This window comes from Falco punctatus (assembly GCF_963210335.1).
Source record: "Falco punctatus genome assembly, chromosome: 1".
Lineage (NCBI taxonomy): Eukaryota > Metazoa > Chordata > Aves > Falconiformes > Falconidae > Falco > Falco punctatus.
This window is the reverse complement of record NC_137580.1, coordinates 40,983,378-41,004,011: the sequence shown is the minus strand read 5'-3', so window position 1 is coordinate 41,004,011 and position 20,634 is coordinate 40,983,378. Positions and strand designations below refer to the sequence as shown.

The 20,634-nt window shown below is 47.0% G+C and overlaps 1 protein-coding gene across 1 annotated transcript in view; it reads right to left on the bottom strand.

The window, feature by feature from the left end:
• The window catches only part of SMOX (spermine oxidase), a 56,341-nt gene extending 47,296 nt beyond the window's left edge, over positions 1-9,045 (bottom strand). Inside the window, exon 1 of the mRNA XM_080396771.1 lies at positions 8,865-9,045. The gene's annotated coding sequence lies outside the window, so the exon portion shown is untranslated. The remainder of the gene's footprint in view (positions 1-8,864) is intronic.
• Positions 9,046-20,634: the final 11,589 nt, after the last annotated feature.

The following is a 20,634-nucleotide window of genomic DNA, read 5'->3' as shown; positions in this document are numbered from 1 at the left end:
TCATAAAATTGTGTCTGTCGGCTCAGTACAGGCAGGTACCAGAAGGAGCACTGCAGGCAAGTTTTGGGCCCTGTGGCTCAAAAACGACGTGGCCCAGACATTCCCAAGCTCTGCCACAGGGGGCTGAACAGCTCTCTGTACAGTAACAAAAGGGCAAGAGGTCAGCAATTTTCAAGTGTAGCCCAAGAAATTGAAGTCAGAAACTAGGAAAATCTTGGTAATGGCAAGAACAATGAAGGACTTTAAAGGATCACCCAGGGAGGATGGGGAAAGACCATCACTGGAGGCTTTTAACAACTGTGTTGGGCAAACATCTGCTGGGAATGTTTAGATAGATCTGACCCAGTCTTGGGGTGGGAGGTCAGATTAGACAACTTAGCGAGGTCCCTTCCAGCTCTGCTGCTTTCTTCTTGTAACAGTAATATGACAACAGAACATAGCAGCAGCCCCAGAGCACACGAGCTTCCCTAATATTTTCATGATATGTTGGAGACATGCCACGAGATCCTGTGCGCAGCAGTTGCCCACTCCCACATGGTAACTTCTGCCTCCATTCCTGGAGAAGCGATACAGAGATAACACAAACAATTGGTCTTACAGAACAGGCACGTGAATGGGATCTCCCCACCACAGCCTTCCTGGTGAGACAGTCCCTCTCACATCCCACAGCACAGGGACACTTGTTAACAGGAGCTCACGTGCACTTTTTCTCCCACTTTGCCTCCTTCGCATCTCACCCTGCAGCCAGAGGAGCTCTGTCATTTTTCTCTTTAGGCCTTTCTTCTGTTCCTCCTTGTTATATTTTCATGCATAAGATCATCAGGACCGGATCCTTTTCATGTTTGGGGAAGCCCTGAGAAAAATGGCTACACTTCTAACAATAAAAAAGCTTGCAGATTGTCTGCTTAGCATTACAGACTCCAAACTCCCCTCCAGCACTGCCTGTCCCTCTGCTCAGCTGGGATCTTGGCACAAGAAATCCCACCTGCATAAACTCCTCGTGCAGAAATGCCTGGTTAGTATTGACCTTTTGGTCACCCCCAAGATCTGCAGCCTTCAGTGCTTCCTACTGGCTTGCCCACCACCAGCTACTGAGAGCAAAGCTGACTTCATGTAGCACTCTCACCAAAACTTTGGATCCCCTCCTAACACGCAGGGAGCCCACCACAAAGTCCTGGACCCCACCCCAAGGGAATCAGCAGACAAAAAGGGCAATGACCCAGTGTTTAACTCTAAAGCCCGTGGTTGCATTCAGCCCTTTGTCAAGTTCTCTTCAAAGTCCAAATAGAGGCACCAGATGCTATTGTATAACCGGAGTAATGGTGTGAACTCCCCATGATTATAAAGGGGACATTTAATTTAGCCTACTATGTTACTGGAAGCAGTGTGTTTCCGCAAGCATTAATTAACAGCACATAGTGTTCTGTGAGATTAGACCATCCAAGCAGCAGAGTGTAAACTGCAAGCCCCAAAGTACTAACCTTTCTCTCAGGGTTAAAGCTGGACCTATCAACTTCAGCAGCAAAGAGCTTTTAGGAGTTTTTGCTTCCCTGTGTGCCCCCCACAACTCCTCCCAGCTCACCCTTGTAAACGCAAAGCCAACGTCCAAGCTCTCAGTCCTATCTGACCCTGAAACCACACAGTGAACAAGTATGACAGAAGTGGTCCGAGGCAGAAATGCCCACGCTTGTGTGCGCATCTGTGAGTACACCCCAGCACATCTGAGGGCAGTTTTGCAATCCCAGGAAACTTAGATCCAAGTCTGCACTGTCCTTAAAAAGGACACTCCTGACTATATGTGTAGTGCTGACAGCAGCAGTCATGGGACAGGCCACGGATTGGATCCAACTGAAAAATAACCCTATAAAAATAAGTAATAATCTGCTGCCAGGTGTGTGGGCTCCCTGATCAAGATCTCTCGCCCACGGTCACTCCAGAACATGCACAAGAGCAGGATCAACCTTTCACTAGAAGTGGCACCTTAAATTTCTATAAGTCACCACTGAGACTATGCCCTGATGGGGGTGGAGAACAGTTATGCAAGAGAGGAAGCAAGCAGTCAGAGATAGGACAGCACAGCAAAAACATCTTAATGCAGTTTCACTGCTGAAACCAGCATGTTGCAAAACGACGCTCCTTCCAGCTACCCGGACTTTCTGAAAGGGTCTATGATTTTTAGGAGTTTAACCAAAGGATTGCCAGACACACTAATGATGCACATCCTCCTAGCAGAGTCCTCTGGGATCACAACTATGACTGATTCCAAAAAAGAAAATCCTGTTAGAAGAAAATTGGAGATCAAAGCAGGAGGTTACACCTACATCCTGGAACATGCATGCCCATGGGACAGAAGAATTTTTAATCCCGTTTCAGAATAATGTCTGACCATCCAACAGAAACATTTGGTTAGCGCACTTGAACGTTACACCTGTCCAGTCTCTTTGGGAGAAAAAACATTCCCCACTGCCCTGCAAAATGAATTAAAATAAACAGAATTCTTAAAAAGGAAAAGAAAGTGCTTCTTTCCTATGCAATTATCAGCTTAGAGATAGGCCAGGACTACCTTCTTAGCTTAGCATAAGGTGTTTTCTGGATACATTAGCTACAAGTTAGCTTGAATAGGTACTTCAACAGAAATGATCCAAGTGCTTGCTTCCCCACCCCCTCCCCCCGCAAAGTGTGCAAACATCATCATATCCTGTCCAATAATTCAGTCATTCCAAGCATGCCAGCAACCTACGCTGTTAAATGCCACTCAGCTAAATCTAGAGGACACATTTAAGAAAAATCTGGCATTATGCAGAATGATGAACAATGAAGAAATTAGTAACTAGCTATCCATTCTTCAAAAATTATCTACCTCCATTTAGTTCTTTACTTTGTCAGCCAGGGAAACAAGTATTTTCTTACTGCTTAAAAGGTAGTTCCTGCCTTTGAACTCAGTAGGTAAAAAAAAAAAATAATAATAATGACATTTTCAAGCCATTATGAAGACTTCGCAGCCCTTTAAAGACCTATGGGATAAAACAAAAGCAAGTGACCAAATCTGAAAATTCCCCACAAGCTGAAATCCTCTTTATTTACATCAGCTCAGCTCTCTGGGCTCCCCACAGGTAAGAATCTGCCTTGCTAACTGTGACCTCCATTCTGTCACTGATCTGCTCTCTCCAGCTTTCTCCCCCTGTCCTCCTACTCTCAGAAGCGAGATAAACATGGTCTCAAGAGGATGACATGGAAAACTACTATGAAGAAGGGATAGGAGACAACCAAAGTCCTGTGTAAATCACTACTCCGGAGCTGAAAAACATGTTTCTCTCAGCCTCAGCAAGCTCCCAGCCACCATCATTTTGAGTTCTCTGAGAGCACTAACAATAGCCATCTTGTTTCACCAAGACTTAAAGGATGGCCTGGTAGCAAAGAACTGCCCTGAAATAGCTCAGGGATCAAACTCCAGTGTGAAAAGCAGGGAGGAGCTTTTTGACCCCTCCTGCGTTACGTTCCTGCTGATTAGCTTATCTCACTACCTTCAGAGCAACTCAGGCCTTCCCCCGTGCCAAAACACTGCCTGCTGCGTCCATCCTTACAATCTCATGCCCCTGGCCCCAAGATGTCACAAAACAAAGACTCCAGCGGTCACAAAAAAACCCAACAAACCCGACCAAAGCTGCACTTAAAACCAAGGACATGATAAAAATTCACAAAGCAACAGCACTTTTTAAAAATCTCATGCATTTACAGATCTGAAATGTCTTTTTAAAGATCATTTAAAAATGTAAAGGCCAGGTTGGATGGAGCTTTGAACAACCTGGTCTAGTGGAAGGTGTCCCTGCCCATGGCAGAGGAGTTGGAACTAGGTGATCTTTAAAGTCCCTTGCAATCCAAACCATTCTATGATCTCCAGAGGAAAAGGTCACCAACATACACAGCGCCTCACCCAAAGCAAAGGTCTATGTCACGCTGCTTTCAGGTTCAGCCTGCAAACAGGTTTATAAAACCCCCTCATGTTGTGTTATCCACAGCCAGGTGGACAGCATAGGGCTGCCAGTTGAATCCCCACCACCTGCACAATGGTGTTCCAGCCTGCCATCCAACCGCTACCCCAGGGTCCCCCAAGGGTGCTGGTTCTTATACTCAATGCCTTTTCTACCTACACAATGAATAAAGAACATGCTGCATATTTTGGTGATGTGATGGACGCACTCCGGTCACGTCAGACAGTTGGAGGCAGCCTCATGATCACAGGCCCTGGTTCTCGTGGGGAACTTCAAGCACCCTGGTATTTGCTGGAGAAAAAAGGCTGAGAGAGCTGGGCCTGTTTAGCCTGGAGAAGAGAAGACTGAGAGGGGATCTTATCAATGTCTACAAGGGCAAGCGTCAGGAGGATGGGGCCAGGCTCTTTTCAGTGGTACCCAGCAACAGGACAAGGGGCAACAGGCACAAACTGCAACATGGGCAGTTCCATCTCAGTAAGAGGAAGAACTTCTTTCCTTTGAGGGTGACAGAGCACTGGAAGAGGCTGCCCAGTGAGGTTGTGGAGTCTCCTTCTCTGAAGACATTCAAAACCCACCTGGATACGATTCTGTGCAACCTGCTCAAGAAGAACCTGCTTTAGCAGGGGGTTGGACTAGATGATTGCCAGAAGTACCTTCCAACCCCGACCATTCTGTGAAGGTAAAGGACAGTGCCAAGAAGTCCATAAAGAGCACACACCCCGCACAGTCAAAGAGCAATACCACTGCAACACCAACTGATGATATCCTACTTCAGAAAAGACAGTTGCATGTGTGAAGCTTAACCTCAAGAGGCTTTATTACAGGTTGCAGCGGATCTTCAGAAGGTACTGGGAGGAGCTGAACCACATAGGCTCCCAAATATGGTCCAAAACACGTTCTCAACCGTACGCAGACACAAACACAGGACCTCAAACTCAGGTCCTTACAAAGCCACCCTCCCAAGCAGAGCCACACATGATGTGAAACGGCTGCACCACATCAACATGTTCTTTAGGTGCCACAGTGTACACGATGCTAATTGGAGTCACCATGAAATTTTATATTCCAAGTAGTTCATATTCCCACCCACAGTATTTCTGGAATAAACCCACTTTTTACAAGGGTATGTAGTGCATGCCCTGCATACACCTGCTTTTTACAAGGGTATGTAGCGATAGGACAAGGGAGGATGGCTTTAAACTGAAAAAGGGAAGTTTTACATTAGATATTAGGAAGAAATTATTTACTGTGAGGGCGATGAGGTACTGGCACAGGTTGCCCAGAGCAGCTGTGGATGCCCCATCCCTTGCAGTGTTCAAGGCCAGGCTGGACAGGGCTTGGAGCAACCTGTTTTAGTAGAAGGTGTCCCTACCCTTGGCAGGGGGGGGAGATCTAAATGATTGTTAAGGTCCTTTCCAACCCAAACCATTCTGTGATTCTATAATCTTCTCTCAAAATAAAAAGAAACCACTGAAACATGAGATCTAAAATAATAATAATAAAAAAAAGCGCCAAAGATTTGTAACCAATTTCCATGGTGACTACTATAAATTCAAGTTACATTACTGTGTATACACCCACGTGCCCTCTACATGGGGCATGGAATACCTCGACACATCAAAACCAACACATCAACAAGAGCCGATTTAAAAGGGACACATCATCAAGGTCACTGAAAATTTTCATATTCCCTCAACTGGAACACAACAAAGATGACATCACAGTCTGGAAACACCATGATGTTCTGTGATGCCATTTGTTAAACTAGCCACTTCTTAGGAGTCTAAGAGGTCCATCTTAGGAGACATTATCCCTCTCCTACACTACTACTGTGCTACAGATTAATTTTTGCATCCAAGCAGAGCAGGACAGGTCCTTAAGCCAGAGGTTTAGACACTCTCTTGAGGAGGAAGAATTCAAATCCATTCTTCACCCACTTCATTTCCAAGAGGTAATCTTTTCACCTCTATTATTTACTGCTCTGAGACAGTGTTTTAGCTCATCAACAGAGCTAAAAAATCCAGTTATTTGATTTCCATAGACTTGACTTCATTAACTTCTGGAGAGGACTAATGTTTGTGGCCACTGGAAAAGGATATTTCTACATTTTTCCATTTTCTGGTCTGTTAATTATGGTTACTGAGAGAATGAGACAGCAGTTATATTTGTGAAATACAACAGGCTGTATTTTGATATTTGTCAAAGGCAAAGAGAAAATTATTTCTATTTCTTTTTTTTTATATAACCCAATCACACAAAGTAAGTAAACCCACATACTTCAGAAGTCAGCATTGCCATTCTCCTTAGATCCTCATTTGGGGCAGCAGAAAATTAGTTGGAGAATCTTAGGTTTCATTAGAAGGGATTGCTTTTCTGTGGGGTAACAGTCTCTGAAAACACAAAGCAATATAACTGGGGTTGAGAGGACAGGCAGCTACACTTTTGTAGCAGGCAGCAGAAATACAATACACGCAGCAATACCCCTCCAAGCATCTGAGGCAGAGATGGGCAGGAGTCTACTACCATTTTTTGCAGATGGATGACTGCAAAAAAAACAAATCGTACTACCCGGCTAAGGTGGAGACCATAAAAGAGCATCAACACACCTCTTAGACCAAAGGATCCTGTACAGAGCCCATAATCCACTGTCTCCTATTTGTGAAGAACGTCAGCAATTTGACAGAGCTTTCCAAATTCTACCTCAGCCTCTCCACCCCCACCAAGTCAAGAGATATTTTGCCACCCTAGGAAGAGACCATGTTTCAGAGATACCACAGCTGTGGCAGCACTCAGGCACGTTTTGGTGAGAGAGACACAACAGAAAGAAAGCCCTCCCAAGTGAAAATCAGAGAGGGAAATCCATACGTGTTTTCAGCAACAGCAGAGACAAGGACAGGAGCTCACAGGACACGTGTGATCTGTTCGTGGTGCTCCAGCCACACACTGCCATTTCAGCCAAGCATGGCACAACTCAAGAGCAGTTGCTCCAACAAGCCAAAGGATTGGGCCGGACAAATAACCACAGTGCCCAATATCAGCCAGCATTTTCAGGACTTAAAAGACCCAGACCTCTGCACCTATTTCCACGTATAGTTTGGTCAAAACACCAGCTAGATGCTCCTCTAAACCCAGAGATGCCAGGTAAACGTTTGAGTAGCTATACAATGATTTGGATCCAGGCACTGAGTCAGACCCAAGACGATCGGTTTTTTGCCAGCTCAGTAGTCACCCAAATTTTTTCCCAGTCTGGCTACCCACTCTACAACAGGGGTACAAGGGAAAGACAGTACTGTCTTTTTTTAGAGACAAAGCCAGCTGAAATTACGGACCTTGCTACTCACTGAAAAACACTGTCTATCTGCTCCACAGCAGTGCCATAAAAGATTAGCAAGTACTGGGCTAACAACCTAGAAAGGGAAAAGGCCCTAGGAGAGCAAAGTGTTATCATTAAGTCAATAAAACAACATTTGTAAGACTGCAAACATACAGCGTTCTTGCTCAATGTGCAGAAATGCTCCTAGGCTTATTTCTTGTCCTCCACTAAACCTGTCTGGTAACTCTGGGAACAGGACTATGTCGTATAGGCTAAGGGAAAAGTGGATCAACAGGGTGAGCTAAGGACAGAGCTCTGGACACAACTATTTCTGCAGGATCACAGAGTAGACACGCATTAGCTGATACATATGGTTTCACTTTTATGTAAAGCTTGTGTTTACTTCTAAAATATGAGGGCAATTTCAGCTGGCCCCAGCACTGGATTTGAGATGGTGTGCCTATATGCCACGCAAAGTGATTTTTAGAGGTGATCAGAGAACAAGGGTCCGGTGGAACAGCTGTATTTCTGGGGCCGAGAATGTAAACTGCTAAAAAGCTTTGTTTTGAGATCAAGTTCGGTAACTGGCAGTTGGCTTTGTGCATTTCACTACTGCGCGCCTGGGACTAATCCCTCATCCACCACAGTGATTTACAAGACGGAGCAATTCTGCAGAAGTCAATGGATCTGACTGAAAACACGAGATCGGTATGAAATGCCAACTCCCAGTATTGTAACAGCTTTGTATAAACAAGAAACACCAAAAGGCAAATGAACTGCAGGTCTTCACAGCTGGTAATTTACATCGCGCCTCACACATCAGATTACGGTGACTTTCCTACTTAACCTTTATTCTTCATGTCATTGCCTGGAACACCAAGGCAGGGGAAGCGGAGGCGCACACGGACACACATTGTGTGCAGGCGATACGCTGACATAAACACACAAGAGAATAAAAAAAAAAAAAAAAGCCCAACAAAAAAACCCCAACCAAAACACCCCAAAAGCCCAGCACAACTGCACACGGCAGCGGGCACCCTGCCCTCGGCTGAGCCCCGCGCACTGGGGCCAGGCAGTGGTGCTTTCCCTCACCCCCCAAAACCCCAGGCAGGGATTAAACCATCACCCGCGGCTTCCCGCTCTCCACCTGGCCTCGGCGTGGCACCAGCCGGCATTTCTTGGGGCTGCGGAACGAGTGTTTGCACCTTTGCGAGGGAACGCAAGGCGAGGTGTGTGGGACGGGGTGCCGGGGCAGGCCCCTCAGGCAAACGCCCCCTGCCCTCCCGCAGGGCGGCCACCCTCTCCCGCCGCAGGCTGGGGACCCCCGTTGGCCGTGTCATGAGGGGAGGCACCGCCGAGGTGGGCTCCGGCCTGCCCGCCCGCCCGCCCCTCCACGCCCGCAGCAGGTGGCCGGCGGCCAGGCCGGGGCGCGGCAGGTGCCTGCCGAGGGGGCCGGGGGGCTGCGGGGCGCCCGTCGCCCCGCTGTGCCCTCTAAGGGGAACAGGGGGGCCACCCCGGCAGGCGGGGAGGGGACCGCCGCCTCCCCACCCGCCCCGTACCTCTCTCTGCGGTGGGCGGAGGGGACGGGGTCTCGCCGCCCGCCCGGCTCGCCTCAGCGCCTCGCTCCCCTCCCGCGGCTGAGCGGCTCCCGGCGCGGCTCCGGCGGCGGCTGCTGGCACTGCGAGGCGAGAACCAGCGCCGGCCTGTTTTCCAGCCGCCTCCCCTTCGGCCCGCCCCGGCTCCGCCTCAAGTATCCCCCGCCTCCTCCTCCGGGTCGTCTGCCTCCTCCTCCCCCCCGCCCGCTTCCCCCGGCGAGCCGCGGCCTGCGAGCGCCCGGCCGCCTCCCCCTGCGGCAGGCGGCGGAGGGAAGCCCTCGGGCCGGCCACAGCGGGACTGCGTAGGCCCCGGGGCTGGAAAATCCCCCTCGCCTTGGGGACAGGCCTGTCAGGGGGCGGCGTGGAGGGTGGCAGCGCTAGAGCCCCTCAGACACACCACCCCGGCTGAGCTGGGATATATACTCTTAAATACCGCTGGGCACAGAGCCTCCGCCGTGCAGGCGTCCCCCTAATTATATTACATATAATAAGCAAAAAACTCGTATGTAACGAGCTGGGAGATGGCGTTCAGAGCTCTAAAGCTGAGGAGATGGGAGTCTCCTGCTTCTGAATTTGCTGCTCTTCATGCAGCTGCAGGCTAAAAGTTTTCTTTCTGAGCAGCAGCCCTGTAAACAGCACTTTTTACTATATTATAGCCTCTTTCCAAAAAAAAGTTTGCAACCAGGAAGGAGCAATGTGTAACGCACGGGATGGGGATCCACCAGCTGAGCTGAAATACTCAGGCATCCCCCAGCCTTTTCATTAAACACTGGCTAAAATTGCTTTTGGATGTCTGGAGAAAAGCTGCGCCTTGGATGAAAATCAGTCGTGTCTGCAAATTGCCTTCAAGCGGTTTAAGGTGTTATAAAACACCCCCAGCTGCTGCCGGAGGTGCGCACCTGCACGACTGGCGTGAGGTCGCTCAGCCAGCTGAAACATCTGGAGAAAACAGCAAGAATAACGTGGGGTTTGGCTTTCCCAGCTGCAACCAGATATTAAATACAACTGTGCAAACTTTTCCGTTTCATATAGATACTGTTTGCAAGCCACTTTCTTCCAGACCTCGCGCTCTTCTGACTGCCCTTTACTGCTGCTGTCACTGCTGGGATCAGTACCTGCAAAGCACCTCGAAGTACTCAGGTGCTGAAGCCATGGTGGTGTTTGACGATCAGTATAGGACAACAGGCATCGCATGGACACATGCTGTGTTTGAGACGTGGTTTCTGTGCCTGCAAGCCATAAGGATGGCTGTCCCCATCCAGCACACTGCAGGAGCCAGACAGCTGGGCATGGTGGGATGGTAACGGAGAAGAGGCAACAGTTCTGCCCTCTCACACATGATCCGCAGCCTCAGCATAGGGTCTCCACCGAGCCTACAGATGGAAGCAGAGCTTTGCAAATTAAAGGACTTCAGGGAAATGAGCCACATCCCTGTTTTAACCAGCTATATCTGGAAAGAGAGGAATTGGCAATGATGTTGGTTATGTTGGCTGGAAAGAGCAGCCTTTCCCACCGGACCGGACAGAATCTGAGATGATGAGGAAATAGGGTCAGTTTCATGGTCCGACTTGGAGCTACCTATCTGGAGGGCATGGAGGGGAAGCTGGGATTTCCTGCCCATAGTCCTCAAAGTCTCACAGAGCAATACCTGCCCCCGGGGCTGCCTCTAATCAAGACCACGTCTGTTAATAGCCAAAGAGGAGCTATGGTGATGAACAGACTGGTGGCTCCCTGTTCCCACAGAGAAGCTGACCCATGAGAGATGCTAGTCATCCAGCAGCTGGGAAAGCTGGTGAGCCAATTCCTACTGAATGGCACTTCTATTTCCTCCACAGCAAATAAACAACCGTGCTCCAGGACTGCACTAGCTCTCAGCTCGCTTGGCTGCAATTTGAAGAATTTGAACTAAATCTAGAAAGCTCTGAGTATCTGGGGTCCCCTGGGCTCTACCCTCTTTCTCCGGTTTAAATTTGGCAACAGAGCCCGGGAAGCTCAAAAGCTTTAGGCATGCTTGCCAGATGTTTTAAGGGTACATAGAAATGCAACTACCTGTGGGGAAAAAAAGCTAAAATCCATTGCAAGCACATGTTTAATAGGGTATTCAATGCATTAAGAAAAAGGAATTGACAGATGTGGTTGATGTTGGTGCCATACTTGGGCAAATTGCCAAAGAAATTTGATGAAATCCTAAAATAAGCACTTTTTGGGCCTCTGACATTTGTTTTCTTAGCTTGTGGTCTGTGAACAGCTGGCCTTCACAGTAAATAAAACACCTTTCCTGGGAAGTACCCATGAACAACAGGTTTATGAATGAAATACAAAGTGAATGATAGAAGTCTAGAGAGTATAACCTAAAACCTAGGGAGAAAGACCTCCTTGTGCAAGACACCTGAGAACACTGCACTGCCAGGAGCTGTGAGCCAGAGGCATGATCGGCATGAAGAAAGAAAAGGGTATTACTGCCTGGAAGGTCTCTTTTCTGGGAGGATGGTTGGGGTTTTTTGGCACTACAGCAAGATGTCCCAGGGATGGACAGAAATAGCTCAGGTCTCACGTCCTTTGACACACACACACACACACATTCAAATGGAGAAGGGATCTAGCAGACTAATCAGGAGGGCTCATGGTGGACATGAAGCAGGTGGTGGGGTACTGGGACGCTATATTAAGCTGTACTTCTGGCTTTGGGGGTATTTGAAGTCTTTTCAAGGGGATCTATTGGGTGGATTGATCCTTTCTTTTTTCCTGATAAACAAAATAATGATTTACAGCCATTAAGCGATTGTCCTCTAGATTCCTATTGACCAGCCTAATGCGCCCTTCCTAGAACTGTCAGGCGAGATGAGGATCAAGCCTGGCACTAAGGGGTTTTTTTTAGGAAAATAATGATCCAGCTGCCTGGAAAAGGTAGGCAACATTCATTACCCTTCCATGCTCCAAAATACTGATTGCCAAACATTCAGTATGAAAAGGCTTTGCCTCTTACCGTTCTCACACAGTGTTTTTCATCTTCAGAATTAAAAATGTTGGTAAAAGTGCCATTATCCACTTGAAGTCAGCAATCTTTCAATGCAAAGCCATCTGATACAAGCCACAGGGCATGCTATGCTTTACAGATTGCCCACTCTTGCTAAGATAAGGAATTGGTATTATGACCGTGTCTGCAGTTGAAAGGCCTCCTGGCATGTCAGAAGACCTTTGGGGGATCCACTCACACACTGACAACCAGCAGGACCCTTGTCAAGCTAAAATATAACTCAAAGCAAACACAAAATATATAGCTTAGAACAGGGCTTTTCTGATTTTCTAACACAGGAATTGTTATCATAAGGGCATGGGTGCTGATTTTGGCTCCTGCTCGGGGCTGGGTGATGAATGATGGCAGAGCCACCTGTATTCCCTCAAGCAGTACACTAAGCACAGTTTGGAAATACCTGTGTTAAATAATTACATGACAACAACTCCGAACAGCCCAGCTGACTTTTCCATCCTCTACACTGTTTGTTTATTAGAGAGACTAATCCATTTTACCTGCAAAATAGACAAAGCAAACTTACCATGAGGACTCAGATATAATGTTTTATTATCTTTCCATCCGTACACAACATGGAATTTCCATGATTCATTCACCCACTTGAGGAACACTTGAACAGTCAAACAAAAACATACATTCCCAGGAGAAAAAGCAAAACCATGTCCGGTGCAGGAGAGAGAAACATTCTAACATAAATACAAAATCCCGCTAGAAGTTTTATCTGAAGCAAGACTGCTGATCACACAGCACAACGGGGAAGGGCAAAGATCAAATGGTATCACTTCTTGTGAATGTTTTTCCCCTTTTTCTCACAATCCCCTGACAATAAGTCAATAAAAGGTTTTACCAAGACTACAAAGGGAATCCGAAAGACCAGCAGCCTCCCTTTGAAAGTATATTCAGGCTACAGGCGGTTTCAAAAGTCACTTCAGAGAGGCTGCCCTGAAAAGCTTTGTGACCTTCCAGTCATTCCAGCTTAGCTGCAGTAATTCATATGAATGACTAATAATGACGTTTGCTATTCAGTCATCATTTGACAACCTAAGTGGCAGGGAGATCTGTCATAAATGTTTCCCCGTGATGATAAACAATCTAGACACAGCACACCATCCAGCTTGCCTTTATGGTTAGAAAAAAACCAAGCCCAGGTGAGGAGGAGAACTCCTGAAATTCCCCTCGCAGGTTTGTGGGATTTTTTCTCCTTCCTTATTCCCTTCTAGGAAGGTGATTTCTAGAATGACACAGCTCAAACAATCATTTCTTCTAATATCCTGAGAGCTACAGGCTTTAACACTTTCCTGCATGGAATCCTGGAAGGATATAGCTGCTGGGAAAAGCATCCAGTCTCAAAAATGGACAAAAAAAATTTACATGTGGAAGATCCGTTGCAATCCTTGATACATTGTTGTAGAGAGCATGCACCCTGAATGCTTGAAATGTGTCACTGTTTCTTTCTAGTTTGTATCTGTCAGCCTCCAAGTCCCAAATACTTGTTCTTACCACAGCCTTCACTCTGCTAAAATTAAAAATCCTTCATGATCCCATTTCTGCAAGTTCTTGTAGCTGAAGTACCCCTTTGGTTTCATTTGCATTAGGAAAATTGGAAATACTTTCCCTGGAGAGTCAGAAAGCAGGTTAAAAGATGGCAGTGTCCCATACACACACCCCCGCACAAACACACATCTGTGTGCTGGCCAGAGGCTGTGCTGTCCTACAGCTGGGACATCTCCCAGTGCCTCATTGTACACAACATCTGGTTCATTTGGGAACGAGCTTGGACAAATGCTGTGCCTTATGTGGGCTGCGTAAGTCCTGCAAGGCTCTGGGATATCTGGTGGCAACAACCTGAGTCAGTACAACCAAGGCTGTTGTCTGTCCGTGCCGGAGAGGAAATGCACAGGAGACAAATCCTTCCTGGACCTTCAGTCCCCACTGTCATCAGGTGAGCAAGGATGCTAGGGCATAGATCCCGGCTTCAGCACTTCATGCTTTATTACACACTCTTTTCCCTTGTGCCTTGCTACATCTCTCAAAAATCCTGGAGAAAGTAATCTTCAGGAGACAACAGGAAAGACAGCAGTACCCCACAGCACAAAGCAGGTGCCTTTGAAAAAAGGCCAAAAAAAATAATAAAGAGGCAGAAAAAGGGGCTAGCAAAGAACCGCAGAACAACAGTCCCAGGGGAGAACAAAGATCTGTCTAGGCCAGTATGCTGCCTCCACAACTGGAAGAACAAGACTCACCCCTCTCAGCTCCCAGTTATTTTCCCCTCAGGGACTTTGTGAGATAGACGTGGTTTCTCTGTGCTTAGTAACCTTCTCTGGATTTTGTTTTCATGAGCTTGTCTGCTCATGTAAATACGGTTGACCCTAACACTGCAGCAAGGAGTTCCACCAAGGAACTGTATCAATGACACATCCTTTGATCTGCTTGGAGCTTGATACCTTCCTTCATTTGATGCCCCTGTGTTCTTATATAGGGAAAGATGGTGAACAGCTGACTTCTCTGCAAGTCTGTCACTATCTGGTACACCTCTAGCACACCCTTCAGAAGTTATCCCCAAGCAGAGACAGACCTAGCTCACTTAATGTGCCTTCTTACAAAAGAAGTTACGGACCTTTACTCCACTTTGTCTCTGATTCAGCTTAGGCTGCATGAAACCACAATCACTTAAAGTATTCTGAACACAAAGAGTCCAGGAAATGAATATTTGGCCAGTACAAAGGAACAGAGCTGAATGTGGAAATCTGGGAGGAGGCTTTGCAGATGATAGCAGCGCAGCTCTTGCCTTATCTCACAGCAGGTAACAGGGAAACACAAGCAATGGCAGCCTGTGGTGGGAACAGTGGAAAAATGCAAACTAGTCCTACGAGTCTCATTTTCAGTCTCTAGCACTGGCCGGGTGACAGCAGTACCTCCAGCCAATATTATCCCTCTTCCAGCCAGTATCTCTGTTTTGTAAGTTTCCCCTTAAAGGCCAAGGGGTGATATCTGCAAAGGCCAGGGAATGCTCCTGCCCCCACCACCATTTCCATCCTGGTCTCGGCTGCCTCCTCTCCCCTGCCTTCGCTCCACAGATGCCTGCTCACGGACCGCAGCCGTCCTCGCTGACCAAAACAGCCCTGTTGTTTCACTGTGCCCCACTGTCTGTCCGTGCCTGTCTCTCATCTCCTGATGATGCCGAGTTCACAAGCCGTCCAGTACAGAGGCTGCCTTTGTGTTCTGCACGTGTAGGCTGCCAAGTGCTATGAGCCATCCTGGTACTGCATTTCCTAAAAATAGCTTGCCCCACAGATAACCTGCAGTCTTTAAAAGTTGCAGTTCTTGAAGATAAGTCCTCATAACCTGCACAAAGTGAGAAGCAAAGGCACTCCTAGGGTGAAGAGAAAAGGTCTCAAGAAATAGGCTAGGAAGTAAAATAGAGAATACAGCCTTGGTACACCCACAAGTAGCAGAGGAAACTACTGTCAAGGGGCCCATGGAGCAAGTATTATGTATAACCTGCACATTGACATAAAACGACAACTGCCAAGCCACGGGGTTGGGTTTTTTTTACAGACAGCCTCCAAGTTCTGCGCTTGAAGATACAGCACTGCTAGCAAAAGAAATACAAAAGAATAATGATCCAGCTAAATAATGTCAAAAAGCACTCAAATTTAGCTCCTTCTTTACATAAGGGTATGCATTTTGGATACATAGATAGCGTTTTACCCTTCCACAACTTACAACATATCCATTTACTCTTTAACATTTTATTTTAATAACAAGGGAGTCAAGCAAGCTCGACTGACGGGCTGGTTCCCAGGGAAACATGAGCAACTTATTTCTCTTAAATAGCAGGCACAAATGTTTCCTGTGTTAAACCATGCAGCCTGCTGTGACATTCAGAACTCTAGGATATAATCCGAAAAGGACAGAATGTGTTTGCCTGGCTCTGAGGCGGGGAAGGAGAAAGGTAGCAGCACTCTACAGCTGGTGACAGGTACTAGCAGGGATCTGGCACCCAAATCACTTTTGTGGAAACAGGTCCCTTGTCCTAATCCCCAAAGAGAAAAACAAGACTTTAACAAAAACTGGTAACATTACCCCGTGTTGCTGGGAGAGGAATGGAAGAAGGGAACTAGTAATAGCAAGCCAGCAAAATCTCAGTCAAAATGCTGGGCTGGCTGCTCAGTGTTGTTGGGGCACATTAAGTGTAAAACCAGCCATGCTGCTCTGGCAAAAGGTCTGTCTGACTTGGGAAGCTGCTTTGGCAGGTACAGATAAAGGTGGCAAGGGACTTTGGAAAGGATATGGGAGGTAAAGCTGAGCATCCTCATAAGGCACCCTTTGGTAGTGTTCAGGGCATCTCAAAACCTGAGATTGCCTACGAAGAGACCTGTAGAGAACACTTTCCTGCTGCATGTGACCAAGGATGCTGTTCTCAGCTCCGATTGCATGCCACAAGGTGCAGTGGCTTTGGTGGCTAAGCTCATTTTGCTTCTTGCTGTTTCGACTTAACAAGGTGGAAAAAAATCGATAAAAACAGTGGCCGTGAGCAGACACTCAAGGATGGGTCAAACACATACGGTACTTCCCCCCAAAACTCTCCCTGCCTCCTTTATATTCAGCTCAAGGGACATCTTGAGCCTGATGGGATTTGTCTGCTTAGCAAATCCCAGTGGATCTCTCTTCCACTTGCCCCTTTACCTCTTGAACCTTCCTGTATCCACAATAAGTTTACAGCTCAGCTACCCATTGCATGAGGGTCCACCTCCATGGGTTTGCTTGGAGCCCATATCCCACTAACTTCATTTGCTGGACATTAGTTCTTGTAGTGGCCGAGACACTGGACAGCTCTTCCCCCACAACCCTATTCCTGGCACGCAGGATTTCCAAACCTCCTTCATGTTTTCCTTCAGTATCTGGGTCCACATTCTGTTTTCACTTTCTGCATCTGAGCCAATATTCAAGTGGGTTTTAACTGAGCAGGTGATAATTTGGCCTTGGGACAATTCTGCGCGCACACACATGTCATTTGCTTTCTTGCTAAAAATAAAAAAAAGATTTGAACTTTTTTTTTTTCCGCTGCAATTGCTTTAGGAATCAGAAGCAAAGAAAACAGATAATGAGATACAAGTTTTGCATGCCAAATTTTCCAGGTGCCCAATGTCCTGTTACTGGGATGCTGAACAAACAGCCTGCAGACATGATCCCCTGCTTCTGTTCTACCAGCTGGAAACCACAGGTCACCCTGCACCCAGACACCACCACGGACCAGAGCCTCAGAAGGAGGTGATACTCAACTAAGCAAAACGCTCCTTTTATCAGGCAAAGGATACTGAAAAGGGACCTAGATATTTTTTACTGAATTGGTGGTGGTTTTTTGTCCACTGAGGAACATTTTCTGTGAAAAGGTCTCTGTCTATGCAAGTGACTCAGCCCGACAAACAGCATCTGTGATTCATTGCTCCTGAGTGTGCCAGCAGTGGCTGGTGACCTGTGTGGTGCGGAGTCTCTTCCTCACCAGGAAACAGCCTTAATAAATGACATCAGCAGCATGATTCAGTCGGTAGGACCACGGACTGCAAGTCTCCCACTCCAGATTTACCTTCCCCAGCCAGATTTTTCTCTCCTTTTCCCTTCAGCTGTTAGCTCCCCATGAAAACACTGGCTCTTACTGCATGTCTAAGCAGTGCCCAGCACGGTGGAAACTCTAAGCTGGGCTGTAATGCAAACACCAAAGTGACTGCATGGTGAATTCACTCAAGCAACAGAATTCAAACCATTCCCCTGACCTTTCCATGAATACACACACACACAAAAAGGTTACCCAAAAGGAAATTAAGTGGGTCAACCATCAAAAGTAAAAGATGGTCTTTCATGGAATTACTTGCTCACAGATACGCATCCCAGTCATACGTCCCAGTCAGCTCTAATTGGAAACTTATTATCAGGTCATTAAAACAAATCAAAATAAGAGATAAGGCAGATTTCTACTGCGGTCTGAGAAAAGGTGAGAGTGCATTAAAAAAATCATTCCTTTTCTCTGCATTCAGGGCAACTATCCAAATACCCAGCAGCTCTCCATGTCCTGATGTTTCAGGTTTGCCTGAATATTCCACACAAACAGGGAAAAGTTGTCTCAAATAAAATAACTGTGATCCTACACAACTTAAACACAAATCTCCAAAACTAAGAACATTAAGCTCAGTTGTCTTCCTAAGCTTGAAGGGTCTTTTTCACCTTTTGCAATCGCCTCTGTACCTCAAGGGTGCTGTGATATTCCTGCCACCAAGGCGTCATACAAACAACAGAACAGGCTCAATGTGGAAAAGTGCCTAATTCATATGCAATATCTTTCTATTCCTGTCCAGATAATGAAATTATTCTCATCAGAGTCCATCTCACAACTAAAGCCCAGTCTGTGGACCAGAAGACCACAGCCCACCACAATCCTATCCAAATACTGTCAGGTTTTCTTATCTCCCAGCATCCGTTTTCCCCCTCTGCCACTCAGTCATATCAGTGTTTATGCAGTTGCACAAGGCAGTGTGATATACAGAATAAAAAAATGCTATATAAATGCAAAAATGGGTGTAGTTTAAACTTTTTTCAGTTTGAATACCCCTAAAAGCTAGTGGAGGATCAGCTCCCTCTTGTGCATAGTTCAGCCTACAGACCATGATCCTACTTGTCTTAGTTACCTTCTGCTGAAACTTGGTGGTCGTGTACGTGGATCAGAGCAGGTCACTTCAAGTCCTTTGTTGTGCTTTCACAAGTGGAAAACAGCTCCTATAAAAAAGAAAAAAAATCCCCTCTGTTTGCCAAGCCGTGTGTAGAGATTATGAATCACTAAATGGCAGCCACGTGTCAGCAAAAGTAGCAGGAAGTGTCTTGTGTTTGACCTTTATTTATAGTAGCAAGAGCAATACACGACGCATAGTTACAACAGTCTAATTATCCTTGCTCACCAAGAAACATCAGATCAATTGCCTGCATATGTTTTTTCCATTAAAAATAAAAATAATAATATCTGGTTAATAGGTATCAGTCTGGAGGAACTATGAGGAAACCCTTTCAGTCTGTCACCTTGACATGTTTGGAAGGCAGAGGACTCCTTTGGAGGTTTTCCTCTGGGATCCTAATGGAAGGGGGGACTTGAAGACTGCTTGACAAGCCCCTTGACTGATTTTTTGGCACAACTTTCTTGCTCAGCATACACCCTTCTTCCACAGAATCGAGCTGCGAGTTCAGGAAGCAATAATATGCTGAACCCTTCCCGTGTTGCCGCAGGTTATTTGATACGTGTGCTTGTTTTTTAGTAAATCCCACACATCAGACAGTGTTACTGAATCAAGACAAAGTACCTCTGGGATGCTATCCAGTGGAGACCCTGGAGATGTGTTTGAATTATGCAAGAGGGTAAGCGGCATGCCTGGTTCTTCCCTGTATGCAAGAGAGCATTTTGATACCTCTTCAGATTAAAGGCCAAGTCTAGCAGATGTCGTGAGTTAAATTAACAGCTCCCTGCACTGGAAGGGGATTCTTTATTTCCCCCTGTCCTCTTTGCCCCTGGACAGTAGGATAGTGTTCTGCCAGGTTAGGAAGCTCTCAGAAGGGCCTTCTGCAGTGGAGGGGAGAGATCTGCCTGACCACAGGTAAGGGTGAAGGTGAGAAATGAGGCTGCGGTGATCTCCATGTAAGGTCAGCGCAGCCTAAGCAATGGTCATTTTTTTATAGCATGGGCATCTGGGCACTGCATGCTGGGTCACACGGTGAGGTAGGTGAGATATCCATGTTGGAACACATCAGAGGCACCCCAGCATGTCCAGCCATGTGACAAAAAGGGGATCTGTGACCCAGAAGGGATCCCGTGAGCATAGATCCTTGCTAGTAATGGAGCCACAGCACAACTGCTTGCCTCCTGCTTTGGGTCTAGTGATCAAGGCAACCTCCTGTGTCTGGCATGTGGGGAGAGAGCAGGGGGCTTTCCCCAGAAGAAAGGAGTGAAAGATGGGGTCCTGAAGCAGAAAGGTTAGTCCTTTGGGCTCCCCAGACCCCTACCCTGACGAGGAAGGGCAGTGATCACCCTCTTACCACTAACCTGAGCCAACACAGAGCCAAGGTTGAGCCGGGCTTAGTCCTGTAGGACCAACTGAGCCCTGCAACTAGGTCCCCACAGGTCCCAGCTAGCAGGGTTTAGAAGAACCAAACCCATGCCAACCGGTCCTTGTAAGCTCTGCCAGCCACAGCACTACCATGCGCTACCTCTCTGCAGGTAAGTTGCTGAGGGATCCATCAGGGAGATTGCGGAGGATGGTCTAATCATGCGATCGATCACTGTGTGCTGGCTTCCCCACTCTATGCCTGGAAGTTTAAACGTGCCAGGAGGAGAGAGTGCCAGTCTCTGCTGCTCCACAGTCTTTCTCTGCCCTCCGCTGGGATCCTCTCCATTAGAACCAAGGCAGAGATAAGCCAGCAGCCCATACCTGTTCAGAGCCTAGGATCCATCCTGTGGCGAGTGCTCTGCCACCCCACTAACCAGCTCAGTGACACTGCTGGGCAATCCTGCTTCTCCTTCAACTTTTTTTAATTAAAGCTCTTCTAATTAGATAGAAGTCTCCATTCTGCTTTAGACATGGGTCAAGGATGCAAGAATAACCTGTTGCTTTCCCTCCGCCACTGGGTCTCCCTGTCCAGTCAAACCAACTAGGCAAG